Here is a 20,653-nt window from a genome sequence, read left to right as displayed (position 1 = left end):
GGGTCAGCAGAGCTTTTAACGTTGGCTTTGCATCTGCAGTACAGTCACGTCCTGCAAGTGAGATGAAGAGGCGAGCTGAAGTGAGCCTTGTGTATATTCTTTCATCCCTCTCAGGACTGAACTGAGTCAATATACCGGTATTACAGGGCTCTTTCTGTCTCGTGTGCTTATCAACTCCTACCTGACAGTGGCGTCTTAAACCGACGGCGACATAAAATGAATAAACGTCTGTTTAGCCAGAGACAAAGTTCCACAATAATACGTTTACAGCGTCATAAGAAGAGCTCCCCTGAATCATACAAACGATATTATAACATCTCCGATGTGCTTTGTATTGAAGATAATTCTATTGCGCTGTTGCTTCATGTCAGGGATGTAATAACATAGTGACAGTATGAGGCACGTGAATATGGTGGAACAGTGTTCTCTAATAACATTCAGCCAGAGCTGCTGAATGCTGCATGATGCACAGTGATGTCAAACTGGTCTCATAAGCAGCTTGCTTTCACATCCCTGAAGCAGATTACTGCCATTCAAACAAGATTAAAAGCATTTTTTTACACTTATGTTAGGCAAATTCGAGCATTAAGTACTGTTTCAGTGTAGCATGGCTTTATTACATTCCAAAAAAATTAAGCTTATCAAACAGAGTTTAATAGGAATTAAAATATAATGTGTGCACTTCTAGGAAGATTATTTAAATCTTATTACTCTCATGTGAGAAAGGTTCCTGTTTTCACTTACACTACAGCAGCTGTGAAATTTATAATACGACAAAAAAAATAAATAAAAATTGTCATCTTAGCAAGAAAATATTGCCGTGATGGAAAACTGACCTTTACAGACAGAAGTGCAAAATCGTACTGTAAATTTTCAATAAACACTCATTATTAGAAACGTTTCACCAGATCAACAATTGCGTTTTTCTTTGTTAAAGCTTGGAGACGAAACTAAAATTTTTAACTTTCAGATAGAAGCACTGTGGGAATTAAAGTAGAGAAATGTATTAGGGGTAATATTTAGACAACAAACAAACAAACAAACAAACAAATATTACAATAATATTACATTAGGGGCTTTTTATCCCATATTTTCTTCACCAATTTGTTGAGCTGCCAGTTACAGTAAAGAAGGATTTTCTAGGACACATACGTTTATAACATACATTACTACAAGTCTAATATGAACAGAGACAGGAGAAAATCTCTCCAAATTTACAGCAGAACACCAACTAACAGTCACTAACACACACACACATACACACACACACACACACACACATACACACACACACACACACACACACACACACACACACACACACACACACAAACACACAAACACACACACATACGGGCACATGCTCTGAACACTGAATAAACATCGACCTACATCAAAATTACCCTCAGCTTGTATTTTATTCACATAATAACCCCGGTATAAGTATTACAACCCTGAAACGTGAGTCTGGAAGCGTTTAACCGCTCTAAACATGTGTGAAATGAACACAAAATTGTTTGATTATATCTGACCCCTGGAACAAGCCCTATAGTGGATTTGCACCAGATTGTCAACAATTATTTGCTTGCTATGTCAAATAGCATCACAGCCTCAGACCTAGGGGGCACTTATAAATAAATAAATAAATAAATAAATAAATAAATAAATAACATCCATTTGGCTTCTTTTTCTCCTTCCTGCCCTGATCATCAGAGGGCAGATTCTAAAGGACTAATATGCTGTGTAAGCCTGCCCCACAGTGGTAACCGTTCACACACACTCAGATCATGGAGGTATTTGGGGAAAAAAAAAAAAATCATCACTTTAGAATTAACTGCATTTCTCTTCTCCTCCTAACGATAGCTCCGCTTAAAGATGGCTTCGTTTAACCTCTGACCTATAAACGGAAGCAGGAAGTTGGAAGTTTAAGCGCTAAAATAGGATCGTTTTATACTGTCACATTTCTCTTCTCCTCACGTCACTCGTGACTTTGAACCTTGGCGTGACAGATTTAATGCGAAATCGACGGCCAGGGAGCTAAAAAGACCGAGCTGTCATTTCTGATGGACACTGATTGTCACTCTGAGACTGTGTGAAATGACAAAAGTGAGGAAGTGAGTAGAGATCGATGGCGGCAGGAGGGGAAAAAGTCACTCTAGCATTTACTGCAGTCTAATTAGAGCAGGCTGCAATGAGCTGCTGACATTTGAAGCGACTGCAATAAGTCTCAGGGCCAGGTTCACATTGGCTGAGGCGTAATTACAATGAATGTGTGTGTGTGTGTGTGTGTGTGTGTGTGTGAGAGAGAGAGAGAGAGAGAGAGAGAGAGAGAGAGAGAGAGAGAGAGAGAGAGAGATAGAGGAGAATGTTGAATGACAGTGTGTTGTCTTTATTTTTTAGATTAAAACACACTTTTATTTGTTGTGACATGCTCTGCATGGACAATGTTCTAAATGTATTGATTTTCCACCGAGACAAGCTTTTCCCATACTGTAGACTTTTTACAACCCACTTCTCTTTATTAGTCCTCCTTCATTCCAGTTTTTGGGACCCAAAAAAATGCTTTCTCGTGTGCGGCTGGTTTACTTAGTAACTTGGTAATTACATTGACGGAAATGTCTCCCAGCATGCTAGGAGATAAATAATCAAGCCTTGCTGACATCTTGTCTGCATGTCTGGCTTTGAGCTGTTTCTTTTAGAATCAGACAAGCATATCCTTTTGTAAACAAGACAGTCTGATTTTGTAATTTGGACAAATTCTGTTGATTAGATCTTCAATATATCTTCATCAGTTATTGTTCCGGTTATTGATACAGAATGATAAAGGCTAGAAAACATCAAGCTGTCATTATCCTCTCTATTTCTCTCTTGGAGATTAGGGGAAAAAACAAGGTTTTTCTTTTCAGAAAGCATGAACTCTTCATCGAAATAAAAACATCACCATGGCAAAGATTAGCTATATTTCTACGTTGAATAACGACACTTTTCTTTTGAATGACTTGTTTTAGAAGTACATCACTGAGCTACTGCTGCAGAAAATGACTCAATATCTTCTGACCAATCAGAATTGAGAATTCAACAGACAACTGGTATGTTACATATATTCAGTCCTTCCAGGATTTGTTGAGATTTTGTGACTGTTTGTAAATTTGTGATGCAACGTGCATCTCAATTGGCGAAATTGGACTCGTGAAAACGTATATGTTTAATTATTTCCTACAATAGCTGCTTCAGCTGAATGTGTGTTCTGATGATGTTGCCTGGTGAATCTTGGCACAAATCTGCTGAAAAATAACTTTAGACCTCCTCCAATGAATTTGCTTGAATTTGCATTCATTTCCATAAAATCCTGGATGGACAGATATATACTTTTACTAAAAAAAAAAAAAGTGAGGGATTATAACCAGTCTACCCATTAAACTAAACAGAAAAATATTCTTTTTCCACTTAAATTTTTTTTCCATTAAATACATGACACACATTTCACGTCGCTAATGACATTTATGCTAATATTTAACCCATATGCATGACAAAAGCAAGATTATTGCTTTAAAATAGTCCCCAGAACATGACATTCTAACACTCCTGGGCACTAATGCCCATTAGGCTGTAATCATCCTGTCCCTTATCTTGGAGATTTCGTCGGTACAGTGTGTACTTTATGGGGTCATGCAGTGTTAAAACTGATATAAATCCTCATGAAACCACGGATGTCAAGAAAGGTGCTTTCCCACATGATCGTCTAGGACGCCTTGCATTCATGGTACAAGAAAAAAAATGAATAAATGTCAAAAAGCCGCAAATACTCATGTGTCCTTTCTGTAAAAAAACAAAAGGACATTTAAGCAATAGAATCTGGTTATGTGTTACATTAGGGTTCACTTCACTGTATATAGATTATAGATATATATAGTTTCTAATACTAATACCAACTCTTTTTTTAAACAAGATTAAACCTGCATTAACTCTCCACTTCAGCCCGCATCATTAACCCACATGTTAACATTATTTATGGTATATTTACCCCAAATTTGTGCCATGTACTGTGCATTAACTAACACAGAAAATCATGTTAGTTCAGGGATCATGAGAACCACCGTCTGGAAATATTTACCTGTTAGATCGTTTAATTTTACGACTACATTCTACTTTAAAATGAGACCAGAAGCTCTAAATAGAAGCCGAGTCGATTCAAAATAAACTAAAAATATATATATATTCGAAAACCAAACCTCAATAGTAATTTGTTGACCAAAGCGTTCAGGTAGAAAAATAAAAAAAACAACAACAAACATTTCACATCAATGTAAAACCATTAAGAAATATATGCTCCTATACATAACCATCTACTTTTTCTACTAAGCTGATGTCAGCATGCTAGAACATGATTGGCTCTTACATTCTATGATGTAATGACTAACACTATGACAGTTTGATCACGAAAACTTTCTTGATTATTTGGCATAAAATGATACAGCACGGTCGAACAACTCCTAAGCAAAGACTGTGTTGTAGTCTGATGCAACAAAGAAAAATATCTCATAGAAACGCCAGTGGAAATTATTTGTTTCCCAGCTCACCGTGAACCTGAGATTGAAAAATCAGCACAGAAAGCATGCGGGACATCTAATTGCGTTAGATACCAGAACATAAAAAGCTTCAGGTGTGTCATTTTGCTTATTGGCTGTGTGGGAGAAGATGATTGGACTGCTTCATTAATTTGGGCTCTGGTCCTGAGCTCTGCTCTGTAATCACAACACTAATAATGTGAACTTTGCAATATTTTTCTGCTTACATAGAAGTAATTACACCACTTTCTAAGTAATGGCTGTGTGAATTAAAGGTGAAGCCGCAGGAAAATTCCTTGGAGAATAATCCAGCACTCCAGTTTTAACCAAAATATCCAGAAAATCCAACAGAAGCAACTGTAATGTATAATCATTGAGATGAATTGCACTGTTACTGAAACCTGAAATAATACTGAAATTTTACTATAAAAATATTACACATAATAGCTTAAGTAATAAAGTAATAAATGTAAATAATAAACACTAAAAGTTCAATTGTACTGTATATTTATAAAATGTGTAGGTTTATAAGTTTTTTATTATTATTATTATTATAATTATTATTATTATTTAGATAAAGTTAACATTTATTCATTTTAACATTTATTTGTTTGTTTTATAAATTTAATACACTATCCAGTTAATCAATGAATTCATTGATTGTCTTTCAAGAATTTTTTTTTATATTTACATTTATTTACTTACTTGCTTATTGATTTTCTTCTGTATTTATTTGTCTTGCTAATGTTATTTATTTATTTATATTTGGTGTTATTTTTGTGTGTGTATGTGTGTGTGTGTGTGTGTGTGTGTGTGTGTGTGTGTGTGTGTGTGTGTGTGTGTGTGTGTGTGTGTGTGTGTGTGTGTGTGTGTGTGTGTGTGTACGTGTGTGTAAGTTTGTGTGAGAGAATATTGCTATGGCAGTTAGTTAAGTTTGTGTAATTTGCTGGGCGTCTGCCAGACAGGTCAGATCTAAGCAGGTCACTCTCACAGAGAACGATCAGAACTAATGGTGATTATTAATGAGAACAGGAGGCAAAGTGAAAGAATAGACAGAACACTGCTCTGGTAGAGAGATTGGAAATGCACTTACCCCGCAAATGACTCCTAACCCAGCGGAAGCCACACACAGGCAAGGAGGTTGCTTCAATTACTACACCAAGCAGCTGTGAAAAAGAGGTATGTTTACTACATGTATAATTGTAAACTGTATCATTACAATATTCAATCCTTTCTCATCATATAATATCAGCTGCTATCTATTTTTAAGACATAAAATAAAGGACCATTACTAAAAGTTGTAATTGTTTGATTTTGGAAGCTAACAAAACCTTTTACCGACTTGTTAAGCTTGAGTTGAGAATTATTTTCTCTCTCTCTCTCTCTCTCTCTCTCTCTCTCTCTCTCTCTCTCTCTCTCTCTCTCTCTCTCTCTCTCTCTCTCTCTCTCTCCATCTCTCTCTCTCTCTCTCTCTCTCTCTCTCTCTCTCTCTCTCTCTCTCTCTCTCTCTCTCTCTCTCTCTCTCTCTCTCTCTCTCTCTCTCTCTCTCTCTCTCTCTCTCTCTCGTTGTTGTTTTCCTTCCAGTAGGAACAGGTTGTACCAAATTTACAGCTCATATTTTTTTAATAAAATGAAAGGGTCGTGATACTCAAAAAAGCGCTAAAAGACCTCTGCTAATGCATGTCTAGACAATGACCTGTCCTTTATACAAGATATCGATGTAAATGGATGGATGGATGGATGGATGGATGGATGGATGGATGGATGGATGGATGGATGGATGGATGGATGGAAGGATGGATGGATGGATGAATGGATAGACAGATTTCTGTCAAAAAAAGTAAACACAACTAGAGCATTATGAAGAAATAAGGAAGAGAAATGCACAGTTCTGGTTTGTTTTAAGGTCAGAACATAAAAGAGTAAACATTGTATGTTGTTTTGGGCAACATCCTTGATGACGCTGGCTAATTCCCATGCTTTCATTATCGCACATTCGCAGGTTTATGCATGAAATATCTCATCTTAAAAGGTGCTAATCGTTAAGGTGAGCCAAAGTTTCAGCAATTTATCTAGTCAGTCTTGTTTTTTCTTCATTGCTATGAAATCCAATTAAATCTTGTTAATTAGACTACATCTTTTTCTAGACATACGTCATACATTTTTGTAGTAACAACTTGTATGATGAAGACTTTTATTTTATTTTAAAATATATTATCAGTCATAGCTAAAGCTGTTAATGTGTTTTCCCCTATGGGAAATAACTATAAATGTTTAAAATGCATGATGAAATTATTAACATTAACTCCAGTGTCCTCCACGGAGCCCTGACTCTGACTCAACCACATGGGATGAACTGGAACACCTCCTGCACCCCAGACCTCCTCACCTGACATGACTGTCTGATCTCACTAGTGCTCTTGCGCACAAATCCCCAAAGCCATGCTCCAACATCTAGTAGAAAGCCTGCAAAAGAATATTGAACTTTATCACAACAGCAAATGGGAACAAAATCCGTCCATGGTACTGTAAATACGCAGCATTCTGTGGACTCTAGTGATGTAGTGTGGTGTTCTCATGGGTGACGGTGACAGTTTGGCATAACGATGCCTCAACAGAAGGACCATTAACCATTCTCAAAGCAGTGTTCGTTTAATTGCAGGCTTTTATAGGAAGAACGAGAACGCCCATGAGATGTCGACGGACTTTGAAGTGGCGTGGGTATAAAAGCAAAGAGCGAGGTCAAGTCTGGAAGGTTTTGTCATTTTTCTGCCTTTAATCTTGTTGAAAATCTTCTGTTGCTCTGTCAACATCCTAAACCCCCAACCCCCTGCCCCTCCATTCATCCCTAGCTGCCTACAGCAGAGTGTATAGTTTTCAGAGATTTTTTAATGAGCTGACAAACAAGTTCCTACACATCTAGCATGGCATTTGCTTCGATGACCGTGCCCTTTTGCGCCTCAGAGAGGACGTGTTAATACCAGGCCCTGATCTGTGGCACTCATTAATTCATGCTTCACAATCCTGACAATTAGAAATGACCTGATACACAAGGAAGTCCAAATATCAGAGTCTTGTGTAAAGAATACACCGGATATCATCAACCTATATGAGAATGCCACTTCTTTGGTAGACGCTTTGGCCTTCAGCAGTCCCCAAGGCACTAAAATGGCCGTCGTTTGCAATGTCTGGCCAATAGCGAAGCCTTTATGTGAGCTCAAAAGAGCACTTCCCATGTGGAAAAGTCGACGCTCTGACAATCTTTCTAATCTCCTTCACTCTTTCATCAGCTTGTGGTCATTGTTTTTCAACACGTCTCTGATGGGATATACCTGCATTATCGCTCTTCCAGCTGTCAGTTCATCTTTTTTGTGCCACCCAAAATGGAGATGTTATCAGCAAACGTGCTATTCGTATGCAAGCACATAAAAAGAAATATATCGGTTGATGCTACAACCGCTCACGTCAATCTTTACAGAAATGTTACATGCATTATTTATGAAACCTATTCAAAATTGCGATTCTAGCCTGGTCAGGTTTATTTAACTTATCTTTGCAAATGCAAAATGTAAAATTTTGTGTTGGGGAAAATTATAATATATCCATATACAGTGATACCTCGAGATACGAGCGATTTGACATACGAATTTTTGGAGATACGAGCTGTGATTCGACCAAATTTTTGCCGTGAGATACGAGCAAATTTTTGAGATACGAGCATCCGAGCCGCCACCGCCGAAACAAAGATCCCAACAATCACGTGTGCTCTGTTTCCCCCGCCTCAGCTTCCCGCGTCTCACTCTGTTAAAGCCGCCTTTCCACTGCACACGACAAACGACGGCCGATAAACCGGACATCATTCATTTCCTATGGAGAGTCGCAAAGGGGCTGCGTGAGGTAATTCCTCCTCCGCCTGTTTACTCCTCCCTCAACCTCCGTGCGCATCTTCCGTAAAGTAAAACCAGTTTATTTTTAACATTCTCTTTTATTACTGTATGTTTTTATACAATATTTGTCATTTCTGAATACAGGTACTGTACATTTTTCATATATTGATGTGGAATTTTGCGAGCTGGAACGGATTAATGGGATATCAATTAATTTAAATGGGGAAAATTTGATATACGAGCAACATCACGGAACGAATTAAACTCGTATCTCGAGGTATTACTGTATATCCATATGATATATCTTATGTATAGTATGTGATGTTAGCCAACCAATCAGGAAACACGGATGTGCAATATGATATCTTGCGGCGATTAAGGGTCTCCTATCCATAGTTACAGCGACTAAGAAGCTTTACTGAAATACTAATTCGATTCAGCTCGACTTACTGAGTAAAGGCTCGAGAGGCCTCGGTCGTCTGCAGAGCCGAACTCATTACATCGTGAACGATTATGAGACCCTTTAAAACCTTTTTCAAACACGAGAATTCATCAGCTACTCCTCGTTTCTCCGTTTATTCATCCTTCTACAAAGAAAATGAATTTCTCTTCTCTCGTACCTTTACAGAGATTTATAAGGGGACGAATTCTTGTACGTGTCAAGATTCTGCTTTGCTCACATTCAGAGAGATTAAGACGCATTATCAGGTTATGGAACCACACCACAATGAATCTGTCTGGAAGAAGAAGCTGACTGATGACGTCTGACTGATGACTGCTGGATTCATTACTACTACTTATGCAGGCTTACCGATGAAACATTTTAATAAATGAGAATAAACGTTATCAGAGTGAACGAGAGAGAAGATTTACACTTTCTTTTATATGTAAGCTCAATGTAAAATGAAAGAGAGGATTTCATAATCACTAAAAGATGAATAAATCATGGGCCTAGACAAGATATATGCTCTATATTATAGAGTCTATAACAAAGGCCAGGAAAGTAATTCATTCTAAGATCAGAATTATTACATTATATGTTAAGAAAATATCGGCTAACCATTTTTTTTTCCTCGGAAAATCCCTTAATAACCCAGTAAAAGTACGCCACAAAGGAGAAAGTAGAGGTTTAATACAGGTATATGTTCCATGAAAGAGTTTAAAACTAGTTGTAATGAATTGGTACAATACAGGTTTACTGCAATCATTTTATCTGATCTAAAATTTGACTGAGAATTCTAACCGCATTAGCAGCGATTCTAACCCCTTTTTAATTCTGAGGAAATTAAAGACGTCTAATGTCAGCATTCAAGAGTACAAGAATGTTATTTTGTCAACTTGTGTGCCTAAATTCATGTACAAGCATGAGGAAAAACATGTTCACTTTGATACTGCCTTGTTTCTTACCACTCATTTCACCCCTGAGCTGCTCCTTCTCTCTCTTCTGTCAGTCTGTCACAGCTTAAAGAGGCTGGTGTTTTGGATGGGCCTGAGGGAACTCTAAACAACATAGAGATTATGCTGCTCTTTTTTTTTCAGCCTTTGACAGCACTCATTTGTTTCGCTTCTTCCTCTTTATTCTGGTGTATTTCTGAGCTTGACATTTCTAAGCTCCGGCTCCAGAATGTGGAGAGGCTGGACAGAATGGACTGCATAGTGACCGAATATTCCGGAAGGTGACCCATGGATTAAAATATCATGGGGTATATGTTGATAAGAGAAGAAGCCTTTATTTTTGTCATATATACATTAAAGCACAGAGATATTCTTTCTTCACATAGCCCAACAATGGAGGCTGGGGTCAGAACTCAGGGTTAGCTATGATACATCACCCCTTGGAGCAGAAAGGGTTAAGGGCCTAGTTAGGGGCCCAAAAGTGGCAGCTAGGCAGCACTGGGGCTTGAACACCAATCCGCCAATGAACAACCCTGAGCCTTAACCACTTAAGCCACCACTGGTCTGTAATGTAAATGATGTGGACATCTATCAGGGTCTCAAATGAAAAAAAAAATACTATAAACCAAGATGCTTTTATGGATTTGTAAAATTGTGAATTCTTGAATATGTATGCGGTCGAGGCTTTAGTTCAGCAGATTTTTAGGACCTGTGTGTGGATGATGCACTGTGATGTGCTTTGCAAAACCTTTATATAAACAGATTATAAGACCCTGTTGCACTCCCACCTAATGGTGAATCTTTTGGCATAACAGACAATCTGCCTTTATTACACAGAGACGGAGAATACAGAAATCAGCAGGGGGAGGATATAATGAGCTCAAAGACCAACGGCAAATGCTTTAACTACCGAATCCATAGTCTCAGGATGACTGAAAATGATTGTGGGACCGAGCAGCAAATTGAACCGTAATTCCCATCTACCCTTCGCTCTCTCCCATAAATTCACACTCGCATGTCTTTAAGGGCCTGTGCAACAGTAAACAAGTGTATTAGCTGTATTTTGAAGAAACAGTTGGGGAGAGGGGTGAAGAAGAGGTGCGAAACCCACACAATTTTTGAGATAGGCTTGGGACTACATTGCACAAATTGCTCAGCTTCCAGCAGATTTAAGCCAATTTCGCACATTCCGTTCATGTCTAGGCCCACCGAGACACGTCTAGGCCCTTCAGCTGCCCTGCAGTGGGTCTTCCATGAATATCCACAAACCAGAAATTTCCTAGCTCGGAAAAGAGGAGGGAGGACAATCGAATATTGTTGGTGTTGTTACCAAATACACATACATTGTCCATAATGTAAGCATGATGTAGTCTAAACAGAAATAAATACAGATGAATAGCAGATGCTGTATTTGTGTTCATTGGTGGATGCATTTAGTTGAGAATAGACATATTTACTTTCATGCAGGCAAGCAGTCATAGGAAGCTCACAGGACAAAGAAAGACCATGTGCATTAATGTGAAAGTTACACACCGATGCATTCAACCACTTTAGGCCACGCCCACTTCCGGTTTGACTCTGAACACAGACACATAACATATACTGATACAAATACTGCCACGATATCACAGCTCTCGGCCTTATATTGAGACTATTTTTCTGTTTTCTGTGACCATTTTTTTCATTGGCCTGTATTGTCTGCAATGCCACAAAAGCCACCATACTGCCCCCAGGTCAGCACACTGTTTCACAGCCACCACAATCCCCCAGTCACCGCAGTGACCAAAAACCCATCACACTAAGGATCAGCCACTATACTAACAATCCCTCTTGCCACCACACCAAGCCCATTCACCAAATGCACCCAGCCACCACACTGGCTATCAGTCACCACATGCCCACCAAATCCTACACTGCCCCCCAGTCACCAAATCTGCCATCAGTCACCACAATGACCCCAAGCCAGCAACCTAGCAACCATTTATCCCCAAACCTTAAACTGCACCCCATCTATCACATGTCCCAAACCCTACACTGTGCCTCACCCATCATATTCCCCCAAACCTTACAATGCGTGCCAGCCACCATAATCCCCCTATCCCTGCCTTAGCCACTGTATGCCCCCACACCCTACTCTACAACCCAGCCACCACACTGTTCCCAATCAAAATATTCCCCAAAATACAACAAAGCCCCAAGTCACCACACCTGCCCCAAGTCACTACACAATCCCCAAGTCACTACATATCCCCAACTTTTACACTGCACCCTTATCTATCATATGCCCCAAAACTTACACTGTACCCCAGCCACTATATGCCCCAAAACCCTACACTGCACCACAGCTACCATACGCTAAACTGTACCTCTGCCACCAGCCAACCTGGGCCATCAGCCACCCAGTCAATTTCTTGTCAACAGATTTTCTCCAGTTGCAATAACTTTTGAGATTGATTGCGGATTGTGATTGGATTTGAAATAAATCTAAAAATTGAAAAAAAGGGTTGGTGGTGCAAAAACCCCACAGTGTTCTGCATGAGCAGTGGTATTATGACATTGTGGCCACACCCCCTATGATGGATAGGGTGGTTGAAGGACATATAGCTGTTCCATCACAGTGGTCACAGGGACAAATCCTACCAGAGAAAAATGATTGAGAGAGACAATTTTCTGTGTGGATGCATGTGTGTGTTTGTGTGGTCAGTGTATGTGAAATATAGTGACTGTGACGAAGCAGTCGCTTAGGAGACAGCAGACAAGTTCTATATTTGCGTATCTTGTATGTGTGTCTGTACATTGAGTTCTCCAGGAGCTTTGATGAATATAAAACAGGCGTTATTTATAATATTATTATTCACTTATAATTTCAAAAATATGTAATAATTGTTCCACTTTTAATGAAAGAGTAAACTTATTTAAATAAATTATAGAGTGAAACGTGTGTAAAACAGCTATAGGTCATGCAGCTATAGGTCAAAGGCATTAGTTCACATCACATAAGAACGCGAAAACATCTTAGATGACTATGAATGTTACAGGGTTGTTGGTCCCAGATGGTCTGATTTGAATATTTAAGAAACTGATGTTCATGTGTAACAAACACACACACACACACACACACACACACACACACACACACACACACACACACACACACACACACACACAAAATCGTCCAGTAAAGTGGAACCATCTTGTTGATGAGAAAAAGTAGATAAGTAAGTTAGACAGTAACTCAAATAGCCACACTTTACCACCACACCGAGCAGAAAAACATGTCAGAGCACACAACAGATCATACCTAGAGGCAGATGGGCTACAACAGCAGAAGGCTTCCACATCTTTCAAGTTAAAACAGGAATCTGATGCCACAGTAACTGGACGGTTGAAGATTGCAAGTGCAGAGTTGAAGCATCTTCACCTAAATAAACAATTTTCATGGTTACATACAGGGGCGGTTCTAGGATTTCATCTTTAGGGGGTTTAGCCCTCAGTGAGAATTTAAAACAAGAGGAGTTATATATTATATATTATATGACTACATAGTAAGCCAAAAGTTATGGTATTGTTTAAAATGGCAAAAGTGGACACCAAAATGTTATGCATGATGTAATGATGCCAATCTTGAATCAAATCAGTTCATGTGCATTCTCTACGAACAGTGTGTCCAATTAATGCAGTCATTAATAAAAATATTCACAAGACAAAGACCGAATCAATAAATGTTATTTTTATTTAGTATTAAATGTTTTTTTTTTGCATTAATATTTTGTTTGTGCTATCAACTCTGGTAATAAGAATAGTGAAATTTCACTGCTTTTGGTTGCCGTCTTTGCGAATTTCCGCCGATTAACGTTATAGATAAACGCTTCCAACTCTGACTGCGCGTGCACGCTGCGCGTACCTGTTCTTCTCCGTTCAAATAAAGCAGACAGATGATGACGCACTTTTGAAAGACTACAACGCATGCGCCACCCTAAAAAAAGGCCTACAACCGCCCCTGGTTACATATTCGAAGCCGACCACTAAAATGATTTACTATTTATTCTTTTTTTTTTTTGCTAGGGAATTTTAAGTTCATGTTTTCGTTGAGGTGTGTGAAAATCCTGCCTATATATAATTTAAGCATTTCACACATCAACAATTTATCCACTCTATTTTAACTCTAATATAAAATAGTTTCTTGATATTTATAATGATTTACTGATACCTTTCTTGTTGTAAATATTTTAAAGCGCTAAAAAAAAGGTTTCTCATAAAATCTCAGAGATGGAAACCTGCCTCGAAGCCTACGATATTTCACAAGGCAACAACACCTGACATTTATCGTTATTCTAACTGGATAAGTAATTACTGACCAGTTTATCACAATATGAATCCTTATAACTGGAAGCTCCACAGGATATCGATATGGAGGATATGATTTGTGGCCCGGATGAATGTCGCGAGGAATTCATAATGAACATTGGAAGCCAGAGCAGGATGAAAAACAACAGGGGACATTTACAAAGCAGGAGAATCGTAATCACTGCTTCTATGACAATTATAATCAGTGTATGTGGGCAATAAACATATTTTATCAACCTTGATATTGCTGTTAATGTTTGGGAGTTTCAGAAAGAGGTAATGACAGCGACTTGATCAAAAATAGGATTGAATAATAAGCTTTAATACTGCACATCAATGATCATGTGTTATCTTTAAAGTTTCAAATTTGTCATATGAAGTTATATTAAGAGCTTTGTTTACTTTTTAGCATAAAATAGTAGTTTCTGCAATGATGGGAACTAAAAAGTAATAACAAAGAAGAGGAAGAAGACAAAAAATTTCAAAGAGCGATTAAGGAGGCCAAGCACTTGAATAATATAGATTACAGCCATTATTACTGTTAGAGTAAAATCAATATATGCGTTGTGACCGAACCTATCTACAGTTACCTTTTTGACGTAAAATTCATCAGAAATTCAACAGATGCTATGTGAGCAGAACATAAATACATGTGATACATAGTGGAAGAAAAGACAACTAAGTTTGCACAATTAAATATTACATGTTGTGAAAGTTTTTTCAAAGAACCAGCAAGTAAAAGCAAATATTAGTCAAAGAAATGACACCCATTTGATTCGTGGCCAATTCAGGGACGAACCGAATTCACAAAGGTACTCGGGTACTAAAAGTACTTGCTACGTCTCTTGATTTCAAAGCCGCTGTTACAGAATGCTTTAATGTGCCAACGGTGATTACATCTGAAATGTCCTGAGCACTTTCACAGCACAGGGATACGCTTTCATGTCTGCAATTATAATGATATACTGTCTGCTTCATGGACTATGGGTGTTTGATTCACAATGTTGGCTGAAGTAGCTTCAATATTCTATCTGTAATACAATGATATTAAAATACTTTTTATCTTTTCAGTGTGGGAGGAATTCACAAAGCAGTTTAGCGCTTAAAGCAGGAGAAGGAGAAGCTACATCGAATGAGCAGGTAATAAGTAAGTAAGTAGTTACACCGTAGTGTGGTTAATAATACTCGGCTGATACCGTAGTACCAGCTCTTAGTTGCAATATAAGATTCCTTAAATGTATAAAAAAAATGCTGAATCCTGCACAACCGACTTGCTTCTAATGAAGTCGACGGATTTATCTCTATGCTAATGAGATTAGACTTTTCTAACTGTAATTACAACCTTGTTGTACAAACATGTTTAAGTTCTTTTAATTAAATTTGGTTTATTAATCTACTCAAGAGAGAGAGAGGGTGAGAATAAATATGAGACAGGGCCAATAAACTGGAAGAAAAAAAATATATATCTATATACATATATATATATATATATATATATATATATATATATATATATATAGAGAGAGAGAGAGAGAGAGAGAGAGATGGGGGAGGGGGGTAGAGAGGAGGTTATTTCTTTTTGCTGGATATTGCATTGTGCCTTGCTGCCCCATAATTAAAGCTGATAATGATAAATTATGGAACATTTCCTTGAGATAAAGCTTTTCTGTGCTGCTTGTTTAAAGCCATTTAATGACTGAATACTTGTGCTTCCTCAGGAAGGGAAATCCAAGAGGAGAAGATCACCTTTGATACTGTTCATTTCTCTTGAGGTTCTGGAAAGGCAATGGACCCTCTAATGATTGGGAAATATATCTGCCTTCGGAAAATGTTGTACTCAAATACAAAATAATGAAATATACTATACTATACTATACTATACGATACTATACTATACCATACCATACCATACTATACTATACTATACTATACCATACTATACTATACTAGAGTCCAGTGAAAGGGTGAGAGAATAAAACTGGATTATATAATAAGAACAAAATAGTTTTGTTACAGATATCTGCATCTTTTAAACATTTAATTAGCCGCATGATATATGAATAATTTGTGTCTCAGCTAAAGCCAATGTCAGTTCTTCTCAACCAGCACACTGTCATACAACCGCTGTCATATTCCTGTCAGTATGTGTGCATTATACTCACTTTTCACTTGTTATATAATGAATATAAGGTTTTAAAAAATAATCAGCATGAATATTCCTCCAGTGACAGTGTATTTTTGAGACTATTCTGGTGGCTACGATGAAACGACGAATCAGAATTCACCTGTTATTCATAATATGCATATCAGTTATTTATATCAGTAATTTACAGGAATCTGAATGGAATCCAACATTGTTTTCTATTTTCAAATTTAGCAACACAAGAACATTTTGGAGAATACGGTTATTGAACACAGTATCTATTAATAGTTACAGAGTTCATCATCACTGTGGTATAGATGATAATGAAGATTTTTAATGATCTGGTAGAAAAGATGTAAGATATGTTTTTGTTCAAAGCCTTTGTTAAGAATCCAGGAATAACAAGATCCAATGACCTAGCAAGGCTTTATTGCTTTTAAACTACCCAATGCAAGCTTTTACACACTTGATACATGATTTAAAGGATTCATCTGGATTTTCTTTCTTTCCATTATTTTATTTTAATAATTACCTCGTACCCAAATGAGACTATAGACAGCAGATATTGGATTGCATGACTTCACCCAGGACCTTTAAATGTTGAAGAGTGACAGACAATAGAAGCTATGCTAATGTGATGAATAAATGGAAGAGTGAATATCTTATTCAATCACAGTAATATATGGGAGAGAGGGCATTAAACTGCACAAGCTCATTTAGGCTGCAGAGTAATGCTGCATGTATTAGCATAATGACAAAGTGCTTGTGTTCAGCACCCTCACTTCAGCTTCGAACACTGTAAAAAGTTTCAGATACGTTCGATCTGAGCCCGGCTCGTGTTGTAAGCCAAGCCGAACAAATTAAAATATATGAATGAATTAAAAAAGGTTTCTTTTGTGTAATTGTGAATCTGTGGAATGCTAGCTCATTCCAATACACCTAAAGGGGTATTTAATTTTTATGGAATATGCAAAACCAACATGCTAACTATAGATGTGCGCCATGTGCGCCAAGGCAAATAAATATGGCTTCTAAACAATCCAGTTACTTTATAGTACCATTAAATGGGACTATTAGGTGTTTACGGGCAAGGGATGTCCTCAGTAGAGAAAGGAGGCAGCGTGACATCCTTAGTGCATTGAGGTGGCAGAGCAGCATCGGCAGTGGATGAATGGGGCAGAACGACGTCTGTTGTGGATATGGGTCGAGTAGGCAAAGGAGGGAGACCAATGATGCCCATGGCAAGGCCATAAACCATAATGGTATACTTTGTGAATTGGGAAAGGTATGAGATGGCTGTAGCTAGATCGGGTACTCCCTTCTCCAAAAATTTCTTAGGGGCAATCAGCACCAAGCCATCCCTGCATACTGTAGCTCTTACCCAACTGCCCATCCCTGTTCCTTCTGCATTAAAGGGTTCATTTTCAGAGGTGCTGAAGAAATCCGCTACATCCATTTTAGGCGAAGCTTTGTCAGATTTTAGTAGTGGAAGTAGATTCACATGTTTTTGAAAGGATTTAGATCTTGGCTCTAACTGGGCCATTTCAATATCTTCTTTTTGAAGTTATTCCTTTGATGACTTGGCAGAACAATATCAAAATGATAAGGGGCTGAACAACCACCTAAGGGCCTCTGTGGACAGGAAAGCCCCCTAAGGCTGCATGCTTTATCAGATGGTGTGATCAGAAAGCTGTACTGGAAGATCTTGATCTTGATATAGGTACAGAGATATAAAGCAGCTCAGCCTCACTGAGATTTAGTTTCATCTAGAGACTTGCTATCCATGATGAGCAAGGTCTGAGCAGAAACATGGTTGTCTGGGGGAGTAACAGAGAGGATGATTTGAGTGTCATTAACGTATCCCTGGTACGAAAACCCATGTGAGGATATGACTTCACTAAAAGAGTGGTTAAAACTAGAGGACAGCAGAAAACCCAGCACTGAGTCTTCTGGGACACCGAGCATGCCAAATTGAATCCCAGCCATGTCCTTGAAGACTTCCTAGGCTTGGATGATAGAGGGCAGAGGATGTTTCCAAAGGAGTCAGGGTAGGGAATAGTTACTAGAATACTGGAAGCCAGAGAGGAAGTGGAGGTTGTGGCAATTATGGGAAATGCATAAGCAGTTGGAAACAGGAAGGTCAAGGAGGGTTGGGGTGAAAGATACAATGGTTGAGCAGGAATATTGATGTCCACGGCCAGGGAGTCTGGCTGAAATCAGGTCCAAAACATTTGCACGCATGTGTGAGAGATCTGCTGTTGAAAAGAGTGCAATAGAGAGATGACTTGTCGGAGGATAGTAAGAGGGATGTCCAGTTCTTCGGTGAAGATTCCAAAGGGGCCTTGAGGGTAATAGATAACAATAAACTGAACACTGAAAGGAGAGGTGACAGCAAATCCAGGGAACTCAAAGTTAGAGTTGTACAGATTAGATAATGAAAGAGACAGACATTGCACCTCTAAGGCCAAAGCAAACCACCCCTGCCAGTTCCTCCTGGGGTGTGAGACGGCATAATCTGTTATAGAGCAGCCATAACACCGGGTTCTCTCGAGGCATCCAGTGCCAGGGAAGTTTAAACTGAGATGAAGTCAGCTGTCTGGATGACAGACTAGGAGAGCACACTTACAGTATCATCACTGTTTGTAACGGAGACAACAGTGAAGGGTAGCTGAGGTTACTGATAGAAAAATTTTCTTTACTGTAGTGAAATCCTCTGAGATAATACTTAACCCAGAGTAGCTAATTAATAATAGCAAAGTCTAAAGGTCTTGTTGCAGCAGAGTCAAAAGCGAGTGCTGGCAGTTTTGGGGTCAAGGAATCATGGAGAATGAATTTTATAATATATGACCTGTGGAAACCAACCATGGTTCACTGCAGTTAACACAATGCCTGATATGTAAACGGTTGGATTGGGTACTGAGAGGATCTCAAGTTTTTTTGTTTAGATGTTAAAAGGGCCAACTCGAAAAGGTTTGAGAAACTCTGCTGTAAGCATCTACGGTCTCAATGGTGGTTCAGCTTCATTGTGATATGCAGTTCCATAGCACAACCCAGTGGATCACCAAGAAACAGCACAGATTCTGAGTAGAGATTTAAAACTGCTTTAAAGCTTCAGTCAAACAAGTTCTCTGATCTCTTATAGATTTATTTTCATTTGTATCCCATGTCTATGTTATTAATGTATAGCGTAGTATCACATATATGGTTTATATTTTGCCCAGCACTTGTTTCATAGAGGGTTACACTCCTCTCCCGTTCATTTGTATAACGGCACACCACAATTTACATTGGCTCCAATTATAATTACAAAACTGAGATTGTAGAACATAAATTCTTACTCAAATTTGCATGGCACTCGCAAGCTCTTGCACAGAATATTTTTCTTATATATATATATATATGACAGTATCAGTAATAAGGGTCATTTCCAGAGGCTTCTGCTGCTACAGAGTGCAATTGGATCTGCTGCCATTGCTCTCTAAATGTGAAGACATTTCTCTCTCTCTCTTTTTTTTAAACAAATACCCCATTATACCATTAGAGTGTCCCATTATCCCATCTGCTCTATTGCTAATTAACTCATCTCTGCCTTGCAGTCATTAATTATTTAATTCACCATGCTAGCATGCAATATAATCATACAGCTTCAAATGGAGTCCTAGAGCAGGAAGAAAACATGCAGACAATGGAATGAATTTAAGGATTGCTTTGGACGCCCAGCTTTTGTTCTTAACTCTGTCGCACAGCTTGCATTGAGAGCAAGTAGAAGGATTCGGCTAATTTCACTTGTTGGTGCAGAAGTTTCAGCTTCCGGACATCTGCAAACAGATATGAAAGAGGAGCTGAAGCATGAAGGGCTGTGTGTAAATTTTGGGTGGGAAACCGAAACTGCATGCAAATCTAATCCTTGAGGGCACTGATTTTAAAAAAAAATTCTCTACATTTGGTGTTGATTTACAAATGTAAAGTAAAGATTCATTCTTTCTGTCACTAACTGCCACCAACCTCTATTACATGGACCTACTTCTGTAATCCCAACACTCTTTACCCAGGTTTACTAGAACTGAAGAGTTTATCTTCAGCTTTCCATTCTTGGGAAACCAGAGTTGGGCTTTGTAACCCACATTCTTTAAAAAAGCGTGCAAATAAATCCCATTTACGTATTTGACATTTGGAAATCATTTTATTGAAGAAAGCATAAAAAGACTACAGAATACAAACTTGGAAAATGCTCAATGGAGATATTAAAGGAGCAGCAGAAGAGCACAGAAACATGAACTAAAGGGGTTTTTTTTTGTTTGTTTGTTTGTTTG

At 38.3% G+C, this 20,653-nt stretch overlaps 1 protein-coding gene and 1 long non-coding RNA gene across 10 annotated transcripts in view; one reads left to right on the top strand and one right to left on the bottom strand.

Annotated features, from left to right (window-relative positions):
* The window catches only part of LOC113655334 (immunoglobulin lambda-1 light chain-like), a 42,617-nt gene that overhangs the window by 16,861 nt on the left and 5,103 nt on the right, over positions 1-20,653 (bottom strand). For 2 of the 7 annotated variants that reach the window (XR_007140362.1, XR_007140364.1), the window contains exons 7-9: positions 13,152-13,271; positions 6,958-7,034; positions 5,662-5,734 (exon numbers count right to left, since the gene is read on the bottom strand). The gene's annotated coding sequence lies outside the window, so the exon portion shown is untranslated. The remainder of the gene's footprint in view (positions 1-5,661; positions 5,735-6,957; positions 7,035-13,151; positions 13,272-20,653) is intronic. The other 5 variants (XR_007140365.1, XR_007140367.1, XR_007140366.1 and 2 more) reach the window with 3 other exon arrangements.
* Positions 5,439-20,504, top strand: LOC125141027. 3 transcript variants are annotated; one of them, XR_007140371.1, is made up of 4 exons: positions 5,439-5,747; positions 6,571-6,615; positions 15,269-15,337; positions 15,916-20,504. It is a non-coding gene; the product is annotated as an uncharacterized LOC125141027 (long non-coding RNA). The 3 variants fall into 3 exon arrangements; XR_007140370.1 differs by lacking the exon at positions 6,571-6,615; XR_007140372.1 differs by lacking the exon at positions 6,571-6,615 and having other exon boundaries at positions 15,269-15,344.

The sequence above is a fragment of the Tachysurus fulvidraco genome, chromosome 4, assembly GCF_022655615.1.
Source record: "Tachysurus fulvidraco isolate hzauxx_2018 chromosome 4, HZAU_PFXX_2.0, whole genome shotgun sequence".
NCBI lineage: Eukaryota > Metazoa > Chordata > Actinopteri > Siluriformes > Bagridae > Tachysurus > Tachysurus fulvidraco.
This window is presented reverse-complemented; position numbering and strand designations above follow the sequence as displayed.